Source organism: Lynx rufus, unplaced genomic scaffold (assembly GCF_022079265.1).
Source record: "Lynx rufus isolate CCGP_SWC_20201006 ecotype Redwood Valley unplaced genomic scaffold, mLynRuf1.p SCAF_3, whole genome shotgun sequence".
Lineage (NCBI taxonomy): Eukaryota > Metazoa > Chordata > Mammalia > Carnivora > Felidae > Lynx > Lynx rufus.
In genome coordinates, this window is record NW_025814845.1 from 93244614 (window position 1) to 93263715 (window position 19102).

The 19102-nt window shown below is 36.0% G+C and overlaps 1 pseudogene; it reads left to right on the forward strand.

Annotated features, from left to right (window-relative positions):
* Window positions 1–310: 310 nt before the first annotated feature.
* LOC124521126 (nucleolar protein 10-like) overlaps window positions 311–19102 on the forward strand; it is a 48327-nt pseudogene continuing 29535 nt past the window's right edge.

Consider the following 19102-nt stretch of genomic DNA (forward strand, 5'->3'; position numbering starts at 1 on the left):
TTTTTTTGGTTCTCTCCTATTTTAGCAATAGTAACAACTACATTTATTGACTAACCCCCATGTGCCAAGCTTCAAGTTAAGCACTTGTGCATGATGATATTGAAGCAGCATCATAACTTCATAGTATAGATTATAGTGTCAACCCTCTGTTGTAGATGACAAAACTGAGGCTCAGAGAGGTTAAGTCACTTACTCCAGGTCTCACAGCTAGTAAGAGCTGTATCAAGGACTCTATGTTATAAGCAGTAATTATGTTACTTAAAGTGGACATTTTTTGATGATCAGTCTGGTGTGAACATGGAATAACACCATGGAGAGGCATAGGAAAATGAAAGAGATTTGTCCTAGAGCAGGAAAGTACCTGCATGCTGTGCAGGAGACCACACAGGAGGAGTACGATGAGAGTGGGGGCTCAGAGAAGCTGGTGGGAAACTGAGAGAGTGAAGATCTGTGGACAAGTACCTATATTGGAGGTCAGAGCGAAGTATACAAACAAAAGGGTGAGGGAATTTCACTGATGTATTTGAACACTAGGTCAGAGTCAGGGGAGGGCAAGAAGGGGAAGTGCGGCAGGGACCAACCTTACACTGCTGCACCTGGTCACTTAGGTGGGGTTCTCACAGCCTATTTGTGAGGATGCTGAGGCATCAGGAAAATATGAAGTTTTAAACATGTACCATTTAAGCTCTAACCCAAATGTGTCCAATTCCCAAGTGTCTCCTTAAAACCCTAAACTTTCCTGCTGCTTATTAAATTTCACTGGTCACAGATCTTTATAGTTATTTTTAAAATATATCGGGACACCTGGGTGGCTCAGTCGGTTAAGCGTCTAACTTCAGCTCAGGTCATGATCTCATGTCTCATGGGTTTGAGCCTTGTGTTGGGCTCTGTGCGGACAGCTCAGAGCCTGGGGCCTGCTTTGGATCCTGTGTCTCTTTCTCCCCCTCTGCCCCTCCCCCACTCATGTGCTCTCTCTCGCTCTCTCTCTCTCTCTCTCTCAAAAATAAGCGTGAAAAATTTTTTTAAAAATATATTAATATCTTCATTTCCATGATTTCTTGTCAGCTACTTCGGGTTAAATAATTCTAAAATCTTCAGGTGATATCTTTAAATACTGGTTGTTGTCTTACAATATGAATTTGAACAGATAAGTCATCACTAAATCTTTCCCAAATGACAAAAAATGTCTGATTGAACATGCACATTTTAGATAGCCTAAAATAGTTTTTAATCGAGAGAAAGGAAAGAAAGGTTTGTCTTTATTCATGGGAGAAATTTAAAGTGTTTCCAAATGTAAGTAACAAGGGTTATTAAAATAGCTCCCTCAGTTTTTACATCCAGTTTAGAATATGTAAATATGGATTTAAAAAGGCATTTTAACCAGGGTAACAAAATGTTCTTTGTGCATTATTGCACTCAAAGCAGAGAGCCCATTTTCCGTCAGGTATAATTTTATTACTATCACCCTTTTTCATTCTTAGTATCCCCCAAATTAAACCTTTTGTTTTCTCTCTTTCCTTTTCTTTCTTTTTTCTTTTCTTTTCTTTTTTCTTTTCTTTTCTTTCCTTTTCTTTTCTTTTCTTTTATTTTCTTTTCTTTTCCCTTCCTTTCCTTTCCTTCCTTCCTTCCTTCCTTCCTTCCTTCCTTCCTTCCTTCCTATCTATCTATCTATCTATCTATTTAAATTTAAATCCAAGTTAGTTAAATATAGTGTAATAATGATTTCAGGAATAGAATTGAGTGATTCATCACTTACATATAACACCCAGTGCTCATCCCAACAAGTGTCTTCCTTAATGCCCCTCAACCCTTTACCCTTATCCCCCCACCCAAAACCCCACCAGCAACCCTGTTTGTTCTCTGTATTTAAGAGTCTCTTATGGTTTGTCTCCCTGTCTGTTTTTATATTGTTTTTGCTTCCTTTTCCTTATGTTCATCTGTTTTGTTTCTTCGATTCCCCATAAGAGTGAAATCATATGATATTTGTCTTGCTCTAACTTATTTCACTTAGCATAATACACTCTAGTTCCATCCATGTTGTTGCAAGTGGCAGGATCTCATTCGTTTTCATTGTCAGGTAGTATTCCATTATATATATACACCACAGCTTCTTTATCCATTCATTCATCAGTTAATGGACATTTGGGCTTTTCCATAATTTGGTGATTGTCGATAGTGCTGCTTTGAACATTGGGGTGCTTATGCCCCTTTGAATCAGCATTTTCATATCCTTTGGATAAATACCTAGTAGTACAATTGCTGGGTCGTAGGGAAGTTCTATTTTTAATTTTTTGAGGAACCTCCATACTGTTTTCCAGAGTGGCTGAACCAGTTTGCATTCCAACTAAAAGTGCAAAGCGTTCCTCTTTCTCAGCATCCTTGCCAACATCTCTTGTTGCCTGAGTTGTCAATTTTAGCCATTCTGACAGGTGTGAGATGGTAACTCATGGTTTTGATTTGTATTTCCCTGATGATGAGTGATGTTGAGCATCTCTTTCTGTGTCTGTTAGCCATCTGGATGTCTTCTTTGAAAAAGTGTCTATTCTTGTATTTTGCCTATTTCTTCACTGGATTATTTGTTTTCTGGGTGTTGAGTTTGGTATGTTCTTTATAGATTTTTGATACTAACCCTTTATATTGATAGTTAATTTGCAAATATCTTCTCCCATTCTGTTGGTTGCCTTTTAGTTTTGCTGATTGTTTCCTTTGCTGTGCAGAAGCTTTTTATTTTGATGAGGTCCCAGTAGTTCATTTTTGCTTTTGTTTCCCTTGCCTCCGGAGACGTGAGTAAGAAGTTGCTGCGGGCAAGATCAAAGAGGTTTTTGCCTGCTTTCTCCTAGAGGATTTTGATGGCTTCCTGTCTTACATTGAGATCTTTCATCCATTTTGAGTTTATTTTTGTGTATGGCGTAAGAAAGTGGTCCAGGTTCATTCTTCTGCATGTCGCTGTCCAGTTTTCCAGCACCACTTGCAGAAGAGACTGTCTTTATTCCATTGGATATTCTTTCCTGCTTTGTCAAAGATTAGTTGGCCATACGTTTGTGGGTCCATTTCTGGGTTCTCTATTCTGTTCCATTGATCTGAGTGTCTGTTCTTGTGCCAGTACCATACTGTCTTGATGGTTACAGCTTTGTAGTGTAGCTTGAAGTCTGGGATTATGATGCCTCCTGCTTTGGTTTTCTTTTTCAAGATTGCTTTGGTTATTCATGGTCTTTTCTGGTTCCATACACATTTTAGGATTATTTGTTCTAGCTCTGTGAAGAATGCTGGTGTTATTTTGATAGGGATTGCATTGAATATGTAGATTGCTTTGGGTGGTATCAACATTTTAACAATATTTGTTCTTCCTATCCAGGAGCGTGGAATCTTTTTCTTTTTCTTTCTTGTGTGTGTGTGTGTGTGTGTCGTTTTCAATTTCTTTTATAAGGTTTCTATAGTTTTAAGCATATAGATTTTTCACCTCTTTGGTTAGATTTATTCCTAGGTATTTTATGGGTTTTTTGTGCAACTGTAAATGGGATCGATTCCTTGATTTCTCTTTCTGTCACTTCATTGTTGGTGTGTAGGAATGCAACCAATTCCTGTGCGTTGATTTTATATCCTGCAACTTTGCTGAATTCATGAATCAATTCTTTGGTGGAATCAAATTCTTTGGTGGAATTCTTTGGTGGAAGAATCAATTCTTTGGTGGAATTCTTTGGTGGAAGTTTTTTGGTGGAATCTTTTGGGTTTTCCATATAGAGTATCATGTCATCTGCGAAGAGTGAAAGTTTGACCTCCTCCTGGCCGATTTGGATGTCTTTTATTTCTTTGTGTTGTCTGATTGCTGAGGCTAAGACTTCCAATACTATGTTGAATAACTGTGGTGAGAGTGGACATCCCTGTCTTGTTCCTGACCTTAGGGGGAAAGCTTTTTATCTTGATGAGGTTCCAGTAGTTCACTTCTGCTTTTCTTTCCTTTGCCTTCTCCCTGTCAATGGTTTTGGGGAGCAGATTTCTTGTTAGTCCACTGAGAGTGTTTTCACTCTTTCTCTATCTTTCTCTCCAGCTACTTTAGGGAGGACTGCTTTTCTTACATGATTGCAGTACAACACTCTTCCCCTTTCCCTTTCTCTCTCTGTCTTCTCTCTGTGAAAATGGCTCCCTGCCCTCCGCCACTTTTCTCTTCCCCAGTTCACCTCTCCCTACCATGTACCTGCTGTGTTCTGTGGCTCAGGTAATGCAGATTGTTGTGTTAATCCTTAGATCAGTTTCCTAGGTGTTCAAAATGATTTGGTGCTGATCTAGCTGCGCTTCAGGGACGAGATAAGCTCAGGGTCTCCATGCTGCTCCATCATCTTTAATGTACTTTTGTTTCTGATTGAGTTAAAACACATAATATTAAATCTTGGGATAACATCAAGGTCATGAAACAAATCTCCTTTTTTTAGAGGTGAGAAAGGAAAGTCCCAATTCCACAATGATAAAATGTTTACATGTGCTTATGGTCACTCAGAATAATTTCTGGGGCTCCTTGTAGCTAAGTTATGTGTCATATGACTCCAGTCTTTGGAAGGGATGAAAACTGAAGTATATTATGATAGCTTCCAAAAACTTTCCCAAAGAGACAGCTGGAATGTCTCCTTTGCCCTCTTCTTTATTTTTTCCTATTTTACTACAGGAGCTTATAGGCACTCACTTAGGCCAAAAGAATGAAGGTTGTATCTCAGAAAGAGAGGAGAAAAGGAAACAAACTTTACCTTACTTAAACTGCTTCTATTTTTCTATAACTCACACAGACACTAATTCCAACTAGTATGCAACTGCATTGTCAGGAAGTAATCATAAATCTCTTCACTGTATACTCTACCATATCTACATCTGTACACAGAAGAACATGGAAATAAAGGAAATACATTATCCTCAAGCCAGTATAATCTATGCCCTGTGAATAGATTAGTGAATTGGTGACAGTAAACAAGAATATCTACAGCTTCACAACTGAAGAGTTTTTTAATTTTATTTTTAACAATTCCTTTGAGCTATACTTTATGTCAAATCAATGCATATATTTAAAGTATACAGTTTAATAGGTCTTGACACATGTATACATAAGGGCTGGTTGTATACTTAAATCTAGAGAGAGGTGAGTGAGGCACTCATCTTGGATGCATTATTTAAGGGAGCACCAAAACACACATTTATCAAGATAAATAATATTTTAAAAAATCAGTTGACAATCTATGACCTATGGGCTATCCATTTTGTAAGTAACGTTGTATTGAAACCAGAACTTGGAGTAGGGTGAGTTGAGTGAGATAGGGTCCTGCAACTTCAGTTGGATCTTGTCTTCATTTAAAATTTTGACGTTTGTTTTTCACATTAAAAAATAATTTGAATTTTAAGAAATGTATTATTTATCTTGATTACTGAGTGTTTGTCTTCTCTCACCCCCTCTTCTGATATCTTGCCAAGTATTAGGTGTAATCTAAGGAGAGTTTGCATTGCCTTAATAGAATGCTTACACTGGGAATCAGGTAGACCAGCTGTTTCTGACTGATCTTAGAGGAAGGTCACACTGCACAATAGTGTGCTAAACATTTTCCAGGGATGGCATGCTATTTATCACCAGCAGAAATTGTTTTGTACTATGATGTGTTGTAATATGGTTTCATTCTTATGTTGATGTTTATTAGGACTCAAGCAGAAAATTTACTGGAATTTGTACAAAACCACACATAGCCAAATCGTTAGTTAGAATTGCATCCTGGAGTTTTATAAAGTGTTAATTTTAAAATATGTTTGTGTAACAAGCATAAAACCAAGCTAAGTGAAGCAGATACAATGTAATCAGGAAATATCTGATTTAAGCTGCATATATAATAGACATAAATATGTATCAAAACCACACACAGATTTTCAGGCACTTCCTGACTTAGATTCATGAAGAATCATGTTTCTGAAATTCTTGGGCTGTTACTCATTTTAAAAAGAGTGTGTGTTGGAAAATGAGGGACATTAAGTTTGAATTACTGTTTTATATTAAGTGATATATTTGCTTTAAACATAATCATCTGAGAGTTAAACATTGATTTAAAGAGCTTAGTATCATGGGCTCTTCTGTTTCTGGAATAAATAGGGGTGTATTATGCTAACTGAAATAAATCAGACTCAGAAAGAAAAATACCATATGATTTGACTCATGTGGAATCTAAAAAACAAAACAAATGAATAAACAAACACACAAAAAGCAGAATCAGACCTATAAATAGAACAAACTGATAGTTGCCAGAGGAGAAGAGAGTGGGGGATGCAGGCAAAATGGGCAAAAGGAATGAGAGGTACAGGCTTCCAGTTATGGAATAAATAAGTCATGAGAATAAAAGCCATAGCATAAGAAACATAGTCAATGATATTGTAATAGGGTTGTATGCTGACAGGTAGTAGTCACACTTGTGGTGAGCATATCATAATGTATGGAGAAGTTGAACTATGTTGTACACCTGAAACTAATGAACATTGTGTGTTAACTATACTCAAATAAAAAAAAATTAAATATAAGTAGTAAATGCTAGGTTACATATTATTATATTAAGATTCATTTTCTTCAAAAATAAAGTTCAACAATCTTCAAAGATTGTGGAGAAGAATGTAAAGATGAGATTATTCCATTAATGTCTTATTTACTTGGAAAAATACATCAGCTTTGCTTTATAGCTATAACCTGTGTAGTGAGCTCCTTTTTCATTATTTCACTTAATTTTTTCATTAATGTTTTTTAATAAATGAAAATGGGTGGTAGAGAGGGTGAATAATCAGTTATGTCAGTTCCAGGGTTTAGTCATTGGTCTGGTCTTTTTTCTACCCTTCCCTTCTCTCTTTCCCTACCTTTCTTCCTTCCCATTTCTACCATTTGGTAGAAGAAGGCATCCAAAACCAAGGATAGAAAATAGGACAAAAGACACTGTTGTAGCTTTGACGTTGGTTACATCTCGTTTCGTTTTCTTTTGCTATTTTTTTGCAGCAAGAATTAATCTGCCAATAATCATCACTGAATCTGTATTGGTAAGATATATGTCACATGTGATCAATACTATGCAACCTACAGAACAATGGGGGAACAAATACTATTGCACCAGCCAAAATGAATCACTGCTTACTGACAGGTGAGCTGGACTTCCTCCCTAATCCTATACATGCCCTGAGGAGAGCCATCCAAGGTTAGTGACCCAGCAGTCAGAGGGTAGAGAGATGCCTGGAGCAAACAGCACAACTGCCTTGCATATAGATATCTCTCGCCATATTGCTTTTCCTCTCTCTACTCCAGATTGGACCTTATACAGAGGGGGGTTGTGGTGAAGCATCATCCTGGAAGCATTCTTTTTTTTTTTTTTTCAATATATGAAATTTATTGTTGGGGCGCCTGGGTGGCGCAGTCGGTTAAGCATCCGACTTCAGCCAGGTCACGATCTCGCGGTCCGTGAGTTCGAGCCCCGCGTCGGGCTCTGGGCTGATGGCTCAGAGCCTGGAGCCTGTTTCCAATTCTGTGTCTCCCTCTCTCTCTGCCCCTCCCCCGTTCATGCTTTGTCTCTCTGTGTCCCAAAAATAAATAAAAATGTTGAAAAAAAAATTTAAAAAAAAAAATTTATTGTCAAATTGGTTTCCATACAACACCCAGTGCTCATCCCAAAAGGTGCCCTCCTCAGTACCCATCACCCACCCTCCCCTCCCTCCCACCCCCCATCAACCCTCAGTTTGTTCTCAGTTTTTAACAGTCTCCTATGCTTTGGCTCTCTCCCACTCTAACCTCTTTCTTTTTTTTTTTTTTCCTTCCCCTCCCCCATGGGTTTCTGTTAAGTTTCTCATGATCCACATAAGAGTGAAACCATATGGTATCTGTCTTTCTCTGTATGGCTTATTTCACTTAGCATCACACTCTCCAGTTCCATCCACGTTGCTACAAAAGGCCATATTTCATTCTTTCTCATTGCCACGTAGTATTCCATTGTGTATATAAACCACAATTTCTTTTAGGCTCTACCTCTTGGTTGGCTCATTGCTCATCGAATTGTGTTTCTGTGTGTTAATTGCATCTTACTCAGGTTATTTTTATTTCTCAAAGAAGTCTCTGCCCAGGCTATCCTTATCCCTTGAAGATTGAGATGAGTACAGATGAATACTCATAATAATTTGATAGTTTCTTCAGGACTCATGGGTCTCTGTAAAGGCAATGGCCCTGGCAAGGCAAAACAATATGAATACGTCTATAAATATCTCTTCTTTTAGGCAGAGAATATCTGAAATCTTGGAAGAGAGAGGCATAGTAACTGCCTTGTATTTATAGTTCAGCCCACTGTGCTTTCACAAGTAATATCAATCTTAGCTAGTGTTTTATGATTCTAGACCTATCATCTGGTACTGGATCCAGAAAAAGAAGTAATATACATTCTCGTGTCTACTAACACTATGCTTTCTGTGCTTATCTTCCAGAACACTCATTCAGATTATACCTCCCAATATCTACCAATGAAACTGTGAACTCAAACAATAAGTGAAGTAAGTACAATAGCAGAAAAAAAAGTTAACATACAAAACCAATAGTCCATGAATATACAACAATAATGAGAAGATATAATGGAAAAGAAAACCATATTTACAAAAGCTGCAAAATAAAAGATTTACTACTTATGAATAAACTTAAGAAATATATGAAACCTATATGAGGAAAACTTTAAAACCCTCATGAAAAACGAAAAGTGGCCTACATCAAATGAAAAAAAAATCTGTTGTTCTAATTCAACATTATAAATATGCCCTGCATAATTATCTGCTTTAGATAATTTATAATTTATAAATGTCTGATCTCAATAAAAATGCCACCAGGTTATTTTTTACCTAGAACTAGACACGTTAACTCTACCGTACATTTGGATAATAAAGATACAATATTTATTTATAAAATCCTGAAGCAGAAGACCAATTGCAGTTGGTTATATTTATAGTTATTTAAATGTACTACAATTTTCCCATACTTAAAGCAGTGTGATACTGACCCATTAATAAACAGAAGACTAAAGGAAAAGAATATCAAAGTTAGACATACACTCACATTACATGGAAATTTAGTATATGATAAATATGGAACTTTAGACAGTGTTAAAAAACTGTTGGGAAAAATGATAGTCAGTGGGAAAAAGATTAAGCTTGAAACTCTACTTCACAGTGTTTAAAAAAATGAACTGCAAATAAACCAGAAAACTAATACAGATGCACTGGAAGAAAACATGCAAATGCCTTTATATTCTGGATATAAGGAATATCTTTGTATTATGCAAAATCAGAAGCAAAGGAAGAAAAGATAGGTAAATTCAACCACCTTTAAAAAAATACCTCTGCATGCCCTCTGCAACTCCAAACAACAACAAAAAAATTCAAAAGACAAATGATAAACTGGGAAGAAATATATGCAATACATGTCATAGAAAAGGACTAATATTATTAACAATAAACTTGAGAAAATTGATGCTAAAAAGGCTAAATATAAACGCTAGAAAAAGGGACAAAATACTCAAATAGATAATTTACAGAGATACAAAAGCCTAGAATACGTACAATTGAACTCCTTGAAGTAAAGGGAGGACCTAAAATATTTTTAAAGGTAAAAATGGCCACAAATATTCTGAATTTTATAAAAATTACAAAACCACATATCCAAGAAGCACAATAAAGCCCAAGAAAGGCACAACACAAAGAAAACCACACCAAAGTCCATTATACAAATTTCTGAAAATCAACGATGAGGAGAAAACATAAAAGTAACCAGGGGATGGGCTGGGAGAGGGAGTACATTACACATTGTTACAGGAAGATTATGTACTCCCCCACCCCCACCACCAAATTCATATGACAAAGATATAACCCCCAATGCCTAAGAATATGACTGTATTTGGAATTAGGGCCTTTAAAGAGGTAATTAAAATTAAATGAGGTCACATAGGTGGGCCCTAATGAAATCTGACTGGTGTCTTTGTAAGAAGAGGAAACTTGGACACAGAGAGACACCAAGGGCATGCACCTAGAGGAAAGACCATATAAGGACATAGCAAGAAGGTGGCCATCTGCAAGCCAAGGAGAGAGACCTCAAAAGAAATCAACCTGCCTACACCTTGATCTTGGAATTCTAACTTCTAGAACTATGAGAAATACATTACTTTTGTTTAAGTCACCCAGTCTGTGATATTTTGTTATGGCAGCTCTAGCAAACATAATACACACATTGTAAACAGAGAAACAAAGAAAGACTCCAGAACCAGCTCTTCATATTTACAAAGTATATAAAGGCACGTCTCAAACTTGTTGCTATTAATAGTATAGGACATTATGAGAACATGGAAAAAGATGAAAACAAATCATTGCTGGACCTTTTGGTATAAAAGAGATTTTTTAATCTTGCAACTGTAACTTGCCAGTATTTTCCACAGTATGATCCTCAGAATATTAATTCTATAGATCCCCATTCAGCTCTTGTTCTTTGTGAATAACTATTTGGAAATCAGATGGATTGATCATGAGTGATTGTCAGGGCAGGATTTGAGCTCCCTATGTTGTTTAGAGTTAATACCATCAAAAGGTATGAAAACATTACTTGATTTCTATGCTATTAACTTGCTTAATATTAATCAAGACTTTATTAAAGATTTGCAACAGAATGTGAATAGTTACATTTGTTTATCATCAGACTCTGGACCCCAGTTGAGTATGTAAAATATCTTAAAGTAGTTCTTGTGCTTGAGTATATGCATATTTTAAAGTGGCACAATGAAGGAATTCTTGATCATTTTCCATTCTCTATAGCTGTGCTTTACTTGTTAATTGATGCAAATCCAAAATATACCTCTTAATAAAAAAAAAATGCTATCTAATGCTCAGAGAGAAGGGTGCCTATTAGTGGCTCAAAGAACAGTTTATATGTTTGTAACATATATGTATGAGCCCATACAGTTTATATGGGCCAGAGATATAGTAAATGCTAAATGGAAAAGTAAACCAGGTAATTACAGCCTTTAGAGATTGGGACTTCTTGAATCTGCATGTTTCCTGGGTTTCAAACGTTTTAGATTGTACACAATTAACCAGGCTATATTATCCTTAAAAAATGAAATATGCTACATTACTGAAACTAATGGCATAAAGTTGGTGTCCATTGGTCAAAGACTACCTGTAACACAACTGTAGTCAAATGTGGGTTTATTTATGTTTGCTACAGCACAGGAGACATACCATGAGAACCATGGGGTGCCTCAGTAAGAAAGTAATAGGAAGGACTTTTTATAGTATTTGGGCTTATGGTAGGTGATTTAGGGGAGGGTTCAGACAGTCAGGAAGAAGTAATTCTATGATTGGATATCTTTTTTTTTTTTTAACTTTCTAACATTTATTTAGAGAGAGCGTGCGTGCATGTGTGCGTTCATGAGCAGGGGAGGGGCAGAGAGACAGAGAGAGGGAGTGAGATAGAATCTCAAGCAGACTTCACGCTGTCAGCACAGAGCCGGATTCAGGGCTGGAACCCACAAACCATGAGATCATGACCTGAGCTGAAATCAAGAGTCTGACACTTAATGGACTGAGCCACCCCGGTGCCCCCCATATCACTGATATGTTAATGAATTTCATCTCAAAAGCCAAAAGAATGAGGCTAAAGCTGTAATTAGTTTCACATTCAAAAAGTCACAGTCACTCATGTTAGCTGAGAAAGGGAGGGTATTTGGTCATTTTTAGGTTTTCACAGTGACCTAGTATATATCTGTGCTCAAACATGATTATAAACTGGTTTGGCTGTGTCTTGCTTTGCTGTGGTCACAGAGTGGACTTGTTGGATGTTGGTCATCTGTGGGATTATGTTCAACAGGAGAACATTGTGGCCTCATAAGTAGCAGGTCAGCTTTGGATAGCCTTTTGCCTTAGTCAGCTCAGGCTGTTGTAACAAAAACCTGTACAGGTAGCTTATACATAAGAGATTTTTTTTCATACTTCTTATGGCTTGAAGCTTGAGATCAGAGTGTCAGTGCTCAGGTGAGGGCCCTTGTCTGAGTTATAGACTGACATTTTAGTGTATCCTCACATGGCAGAGAGAGAGCTAGCTCTCGGACCTTCTCTTATAAGGGCTTTAATCTCATTCATGAGGGCTCCACCTTTATAACCTAGTTCCCTACCACAGGCTCTATTTCCAAATACCATTATATTGGGATTAGGATTTTGTTGTTGTTGTTGTTTTGTTTTATTTGAGAGAGAGACAGTGCAGGCACACACGGTGAGTGCATGAGTGGAGGTAGGGGCAGAGGGGGAGAGAGAGAGAATCTTAAGCAGGCTCCATGCTCAGCCCAGAGCATGATGAAGGGGCTGATATCACCCACAACCTTGGGATCATGACCTGAGCCAAAATCAAGAGGTGGATGCTTAACCAACTAAGCCACCCAGGCAACCTGGGATTAGGATTTTAACATAGGAATTTTGGAGGGATGCAAACATTCAGTCCTTTGTACCTTCATTCAAAGGATAGAGTAGAACAGGAGTCCAAATAGGAATAACTACTATTTCCTTCTAAGAAAAATATACTGAAGTTTGCTGTTTCTCCAGCTCAAGTTACAGGAAAATAAATGTTCTCTTTCAAAGTGGGAAAAGAGCTGCCGTGAATTCAATTTAACCAGGTTCTCAATAGAAAAGGCTGTTTTCTGTGGAATCCCTCCTCTTTTTTGTGAAACTACCTTTATAATCACTTTTTTCTACTCCTTAGACCAGGCAGTGTTCACAAACCGTAAGATCATTGTCTAAGGAAAATAATGGATATAATAGAGGTCTTCTGAAACATGTAAAAATACTCCATCTCATTAAGGTACTGTGGACTCAGTAATGTAATACACTAATATTCCCAAATCTTAGTAGATTTTTTTTGTAGTTTATTTTTAAATCTCTAAAACTGTAAGAATGAAATCAGTTTTGTCACATACAGTGTGTTTTACAATGCCTTCTGCTCTTTGTATTAGTTTGATACAAGCTCATGAATCCATGTAGATCAAGGTTTTATTTAGTTTAAGGACCAGTTTTTTCTGTCAAAATTCCATTTTTCAGGCTATTTGAAAAGTATTCTAATTTTTTTTTTTTTTTTTTTTTTTAGTTTTAAAAACCTTTAGCTAGAAATTCAAGAATAATAAAAAATAGGGGCACGTGGGTGGCTCAGTTGGTTACAAATCCAACTTCAGCTCAGGTCATGATTTCACAGTTCGTGGTTTCAAGCCCCACGTAGGGCTCTGTGCTGACAGCTTGGAGCCTGGAGCCTGCTTCTGATTCTGTTTCTCCCTCTCTCTCTCTGCCCCTTCCCTACTCATGATGTCTGTCTGCCTGTCTCTCTCTCTCTCTCTCTCTCTCTCTCTCTCTCTCTCTCAAAAATAAATAAAAACATTAAAAAAAAAGACTAATACAAAATGAAATGGTATTTTCCTGTATTTGGTTGAGCTGAATAGTGGACTGTTCTTTGTGACTTCAGATTACTTTTTTTAAGGGGCTCCTGGGTGGTTCAGTCAGTTAAGCATCAGATTTTGCTCAGGTCATGATCTTGTGGTTTGTGGGTTCAAGCCCTGCATCAGGCTCTGTGCTGACAGCTCAGAGCCTGGAATCTGCCTTGGATTCTATGTCTTCCTCTCTCTCTCTTCCCTTTCCCCGCTCGTGGTCTGTCTCTCTGTCTCTCTGTCTCTCAAAAATAAATAAACATTAAAAAAAATTTAACATTTTTTTTAAGATTTCCTTCACCCCAACCCCTTTATTTTAACAACTTAAAAAAAAATTTTAATGTTCATTTTTGAGAAAAAGAGAGATATGAGTGGGGGAGGGTCAGAGAGAGAGACACACAGAATCTGATGCAGGCCCCAGGCTCTGAGCTGTCAGCACACAGCCTGACAAGGGGCTGGAAGACATGGGCTCCTATTCACAAACCGTGAGATTATGACCTGAGCTGAAGTCAGACACTTAACCGACTGAGCCATCCAGGAGCCCCTATTTTAACAACTTTTAAGCAAGGTTTCATTCAAGTTGGTCAACTCCATTGTAGTACACCAGAATACCTTGTTCTTCCACTGAAATTTTGTTTAGATATCCATCTCTGATACTAGTCCTCCAATCTAAAAAACAAAATATTCTTTGCCATTATTTATAAAAGTAATATAAATGGTTTCTTAGCAATAGTCTATTTCACAACATGATTTGGAAAACTCTGACTACTATCATGTAATCATTTCACTGTGTTAAAGTTTTTCTTCTAATTATAGTTAATCTCTTTGCATGGTAGTAGGTAGAATTATTATCTGATTCATGCTAACCTAGTGGATTTACAGAGTCCAGATTCTGCAGATACAGAAAAATAATTTGTGTAAGGAAAATGAATTCTTCAGGTTCCTAGAGAGTCTGAGCTTTTTCTGAAACATTTCATTTTACTTTATGTTTGGTGTAATTTTTCACTTGATTATATAGTATTTTTCCCCCAATAGGAACACTAAATACTTAATAAAACTATTGAGTTTTAAGTTGCCCAAAGGGAGAGAGTATACCTAATATCTGCTAATTTGCTAGTGGTCTGAAAACACAACTATTCACTCACTGGTATATCATCAAAATGAATCTTTTAAGTTTCTTATAGGTAGTTTGTGCTATTTCTATTTCTACACTTGCATTTAACAAATTCAGATGATTGTGTGTGAAATTCAGCTTTAGTGAGCTTCAAGTATTTTCCAGACTTGGGAGTAATTTTATCTCATTCTATTCATGATTAACTGTGGAAAGTTTACATTTGGATACTTTCCAGTTTTTCCTTAGAACCATAATAGAATGATACGATCTTGATCACTTGCAGCTGCAATTATAAAGACATGCTGAGCTACTAGAGTCACAGATGACACAATTTTAAAAAAATTAAGAACCCTAAAATTCATCATAATTTATAGATATAACAACAGACCCAAGGAGAGAGTAAGCCATTTCTATTAGGTTTTAGGATAGGATTTAGAATGTGATCTAATTATCTCAGTTAAATTATGTTGTTTATTGATACAATGATCTTCATTACCTTTGACCCATTCTCCTTGAACAGGCAAAAAACATTATCTTTAAGGATTACTTGAAATAATCAAGTAATTATTAATGAAAGATACATCTATAACATTAGCATTACATTTTAACAATTAAAAGGATGTATTACAGGGACATAGTTTCTCATAAGTAATATTACCAGAGGCCAAAATGATAGTGGAAACAATGATATGCCGTACACACTGTAAAGGGCTTATGTAGTAAAATATAGACTGTAGTAATGAAAAAATAAAATATATCAGAAAATATGTATGGAATATCAGAGATAGTGAAATATTCACAACCACAAGAAAGGATATATAAAGGGTAAGTAGGAAAGATAAAGAAGGTGGACTGGCAGGAATCTACAAGTTAGTCCTTTGCTAGAGCAGAACAGATTTTATATGTGAGTGATGGGTCATTAAATTCTACTCCTGAAACCAATGCTACACTATATGTTAACTAACTTGAATTTAAAAAAAAAAAAAAAAAGAAAAGATATTCTATCACTATCAGTTACTTGAAGTAGACGTCTATTAGCTATAGGCCGGCCAGTCTCTGATTTATATTTCTGGTGTAATAGGAAGGTGGCTTCCTACTTACACCATTCAGGTATAGCCTCCCCGTACCTGGGGCTACTTAACCTCTACCTTCAGGTTCAGTTCTAACCCAACCTATTAGATGATTTGAGCGCATGGGCATAAAAAATATAAAGATCCATGGATTCATAGCTTGACAATTCAGTGTCAAATGGACTATATTGCTTTATTGCTAGAACCTAGCTCATTTTGCATCCCACTTCTGTTCAGTATATCTCTTTGCCTTGCTCTTTGTGGCTTGGCTTAGCCTTGTAACCTTTGTTCACTGATTGGTTTTGGTCTTACTGTTCATGAAATTAGCTTTCAGCTAAAAGTAACAGAAAATCCAACTGACACTATTTAAGCAGTAATGGGGATTTATTTGTTCCTGTTACTGAAAGATTTCAGGATAATTTGAGTTTCAGGAATTGTGTGCTTCAGCAGCTCAAAGATATCATCAGGGACCTAGTTGCTTTGCCATCTTTTCTATCTTCCTTGTGTCAGCTTAATTCCAAGGCAAGTAATTTAGTTAGCTGCTGCAGTTAGATAAATCTTGACTTCTTAGTGGCTTTACACAATAAAAATTAACTTTTGCTCACATCATCATCTAATGTGAGTGTTTCTGGTTGAGCTGCCTTCTATATTGCCATTTGGGGACCCAGACTGCTCCGAATTTTGTGGTTCCACTTTTTTCCAAATCCTCGGGGTTCTCTACAGTCAGTCAGAAGAAAACATGGGGGAGGCATACTTACTTCTTATGACTTTTCTCAGAAGCAACACAAACACTTCAGTATATGTTGCAGTGACCAGAATGTAGTCACATGGATATGTGATATCCTTAAGTTAGAGGGTGTAGAAAATGTGTCATAGCTCCAGGGAGGAATAGGAAACAGATTTTGGTGATCATATAGCATTCTCTGCTAGAATCAATTTCCCAATGGAAAGAAAAAATTGGGTGTAGTACTTCTAGGGTTCACATTCTATATACTACATCATCCCAAACTGGGAGAGTAGACTGATTTCTGGCAACCAAGTGAATGAGAATGAGAAAACTCTTTCCCCAAATCCCCAGCATGCCTCCACTTGCCTCTTACTAGCACAGATAGAGTCTTAAGTCAATTACTGAGATAGACACACTATGCTGGGAAAATGCCAGGTATTGCTTCATATTCATCAAGCAATGAAAAAAGAGATGGGACCACTTTAAGCTCCATCAATCCTATTTTAAGGAATGTGATTTTGAATTTGTTAGTATTCTCTATTTTTTATTTCATTTATTTCTGCCCTTGTCTTTATTTCCCACCCTCTTCTTTCCTTGAATTCACTTTTTTATTCTATTTGCAACTTCTTCAGTTGAATATTTAGTGCATTAGTCTTTCTTAACTCCTGATAAAAGTATTTAAGCATGTCAGTATTCTTAAAAGTATGGCTTTAGCTGTTTCCTAAAAATACTAACTTCATGTATCTTTTTCTGTAATGATAGTGTACCTATAGTAGTAGGCATACTACACCTACTTATCTATGTATCTATAATTTTTGCTTTATCAAGATTTAAATATATTTACATTTCCTTTACAATTTTCTAGCCTTGCCAAAAACTACTAAGCAACATGTTATTTAGCTTAGAAACAAACAGGTTTTTCTTAGCTTTTCTTTTTTATTTCTAATATTACTTCATTTTGGTAAAACAAAAAGGTCTATAAAATATTGTCTCTCTGGAATTTATTTAAACTTATTTTATGGCCTGATACATTATGTATTTTTTTTTAATGCTCTATGTGTTCTAGGAAACAATCTGTATTTAATGTCTGTTGAGTAAAGCAGGGTAGACAGATCGATGACAGATACAGATGCATACGAACTCAAAATTTTTCATTATGTTCTTTAAGTCTTTAATATCTATGTTTATTTTTGGCCCACCTATTCTGTCAGTTTCTGAGACAGGTGTTCCAAAAACCAACAACTGTAATGTTGATTTATACCTGTCTTCCTGCTGTTTAGCTATTGCTTTGATATATTTAGAGTTCATATTATTACATGGGCATATGTTTATGATAGATATGTCACCTTGTTCCATTATCCTCTTTTACAGGAACAATACCTTTATCATTATCTTTTTCTATTAAAGTTTTTTTTTTTCTCAGATATTGGTACTGTTTCCCTAGATTTCTTTTTAGTTATGTTTACCTGGTATATATCTTTCCATCCTTTTATTTTCACCATGTTTGGGTAGTTTTAATTAGATTACTTGTACAGAACATATTAGTGGATTCTGTTTCTGAATCCAATCTGAAAGTCTCAATTGCCAAATAATGTTTTTGCTCATTATCAGGCAAAGTTTCTGATCACAGTTTCATCTGTAAGCTGTAGAGAGAAATAAATCCCAACTTGGAGGTCTGGAATGGGAAGTAGTAAAAGAGCCTAGTAAAAGAGTAGTAGAAAGCCTAGACAATCTGTATGTGTTTCCATCACCTCAGCAGGGAATTTTCCCTCTGTGGTTATTATTCTATCAGAATCAACGTCAGCAGTGTAGAATGTTGCTGCCAATTTCCATTAATAAAAAGCAGGCAATAATTAGGCAAAGATAACAGAGGGAGAATAAAAAGCACCATTTTATAAATATGTTTCTTAATATTTTTCTTACCGCCATCATCAGTGGCTTATGCCATTTTAGCCATTTACCATCCAAATACAAACTAATTTAGGAATTACACTTTTACTATTGGATCTAAATATATATAAATAGACAACATAATTTAACTGAGATAATTAGATCCCATCCTAAATCCTATCTTAAAATCTAATAGAAATGGCTTACCCTCTCCTTGGGTCTGTTGTTATATCTATAAATTATGATTATAATATAAATTATAATTATGGATTCTGTAGATCTAAATTTTAGATCTCCTTCTTTCAAAAATAAACATTAAAAGGTTTTTTTTTTAAGTTGTTTCATTTTATACAATGGCATATCAGAAATATTCCACCACCCCTTTAGGTAATAATTTGGTCTATATATTGATTTCAATAAAATTTTAATTGTTTCTTCTCATCTTTACAGTATTAGCATTGAGTTATATGTCATCCATTGATGGATAGTATGATTCTATTACTTTTTTTCAAGATTTTTATAGCTTTCAATGTATTTTTCCTCAGAGATGAGTAGGATGGCTGATTACTCCTTAAAACTAAAGTGAATTTAAATAATATTTTACATCTGATAAAGTAAAAAGAGAAAATAGTCAAGGGAAGCACCCTGACTTAAGAAATTTTAAAATAGTTCTGGTATTTCTGAGACTTAACGTCATTGCTGAATGAATTAGTTAGCTGTTAGCTTTAAAAAAAATATTTAATTATCCTAGGTTATTTAGAAAAGAATACCATTATGAGATTAAGAGATAGGCTAAAAATGCCTTGCTGGAGCTTCT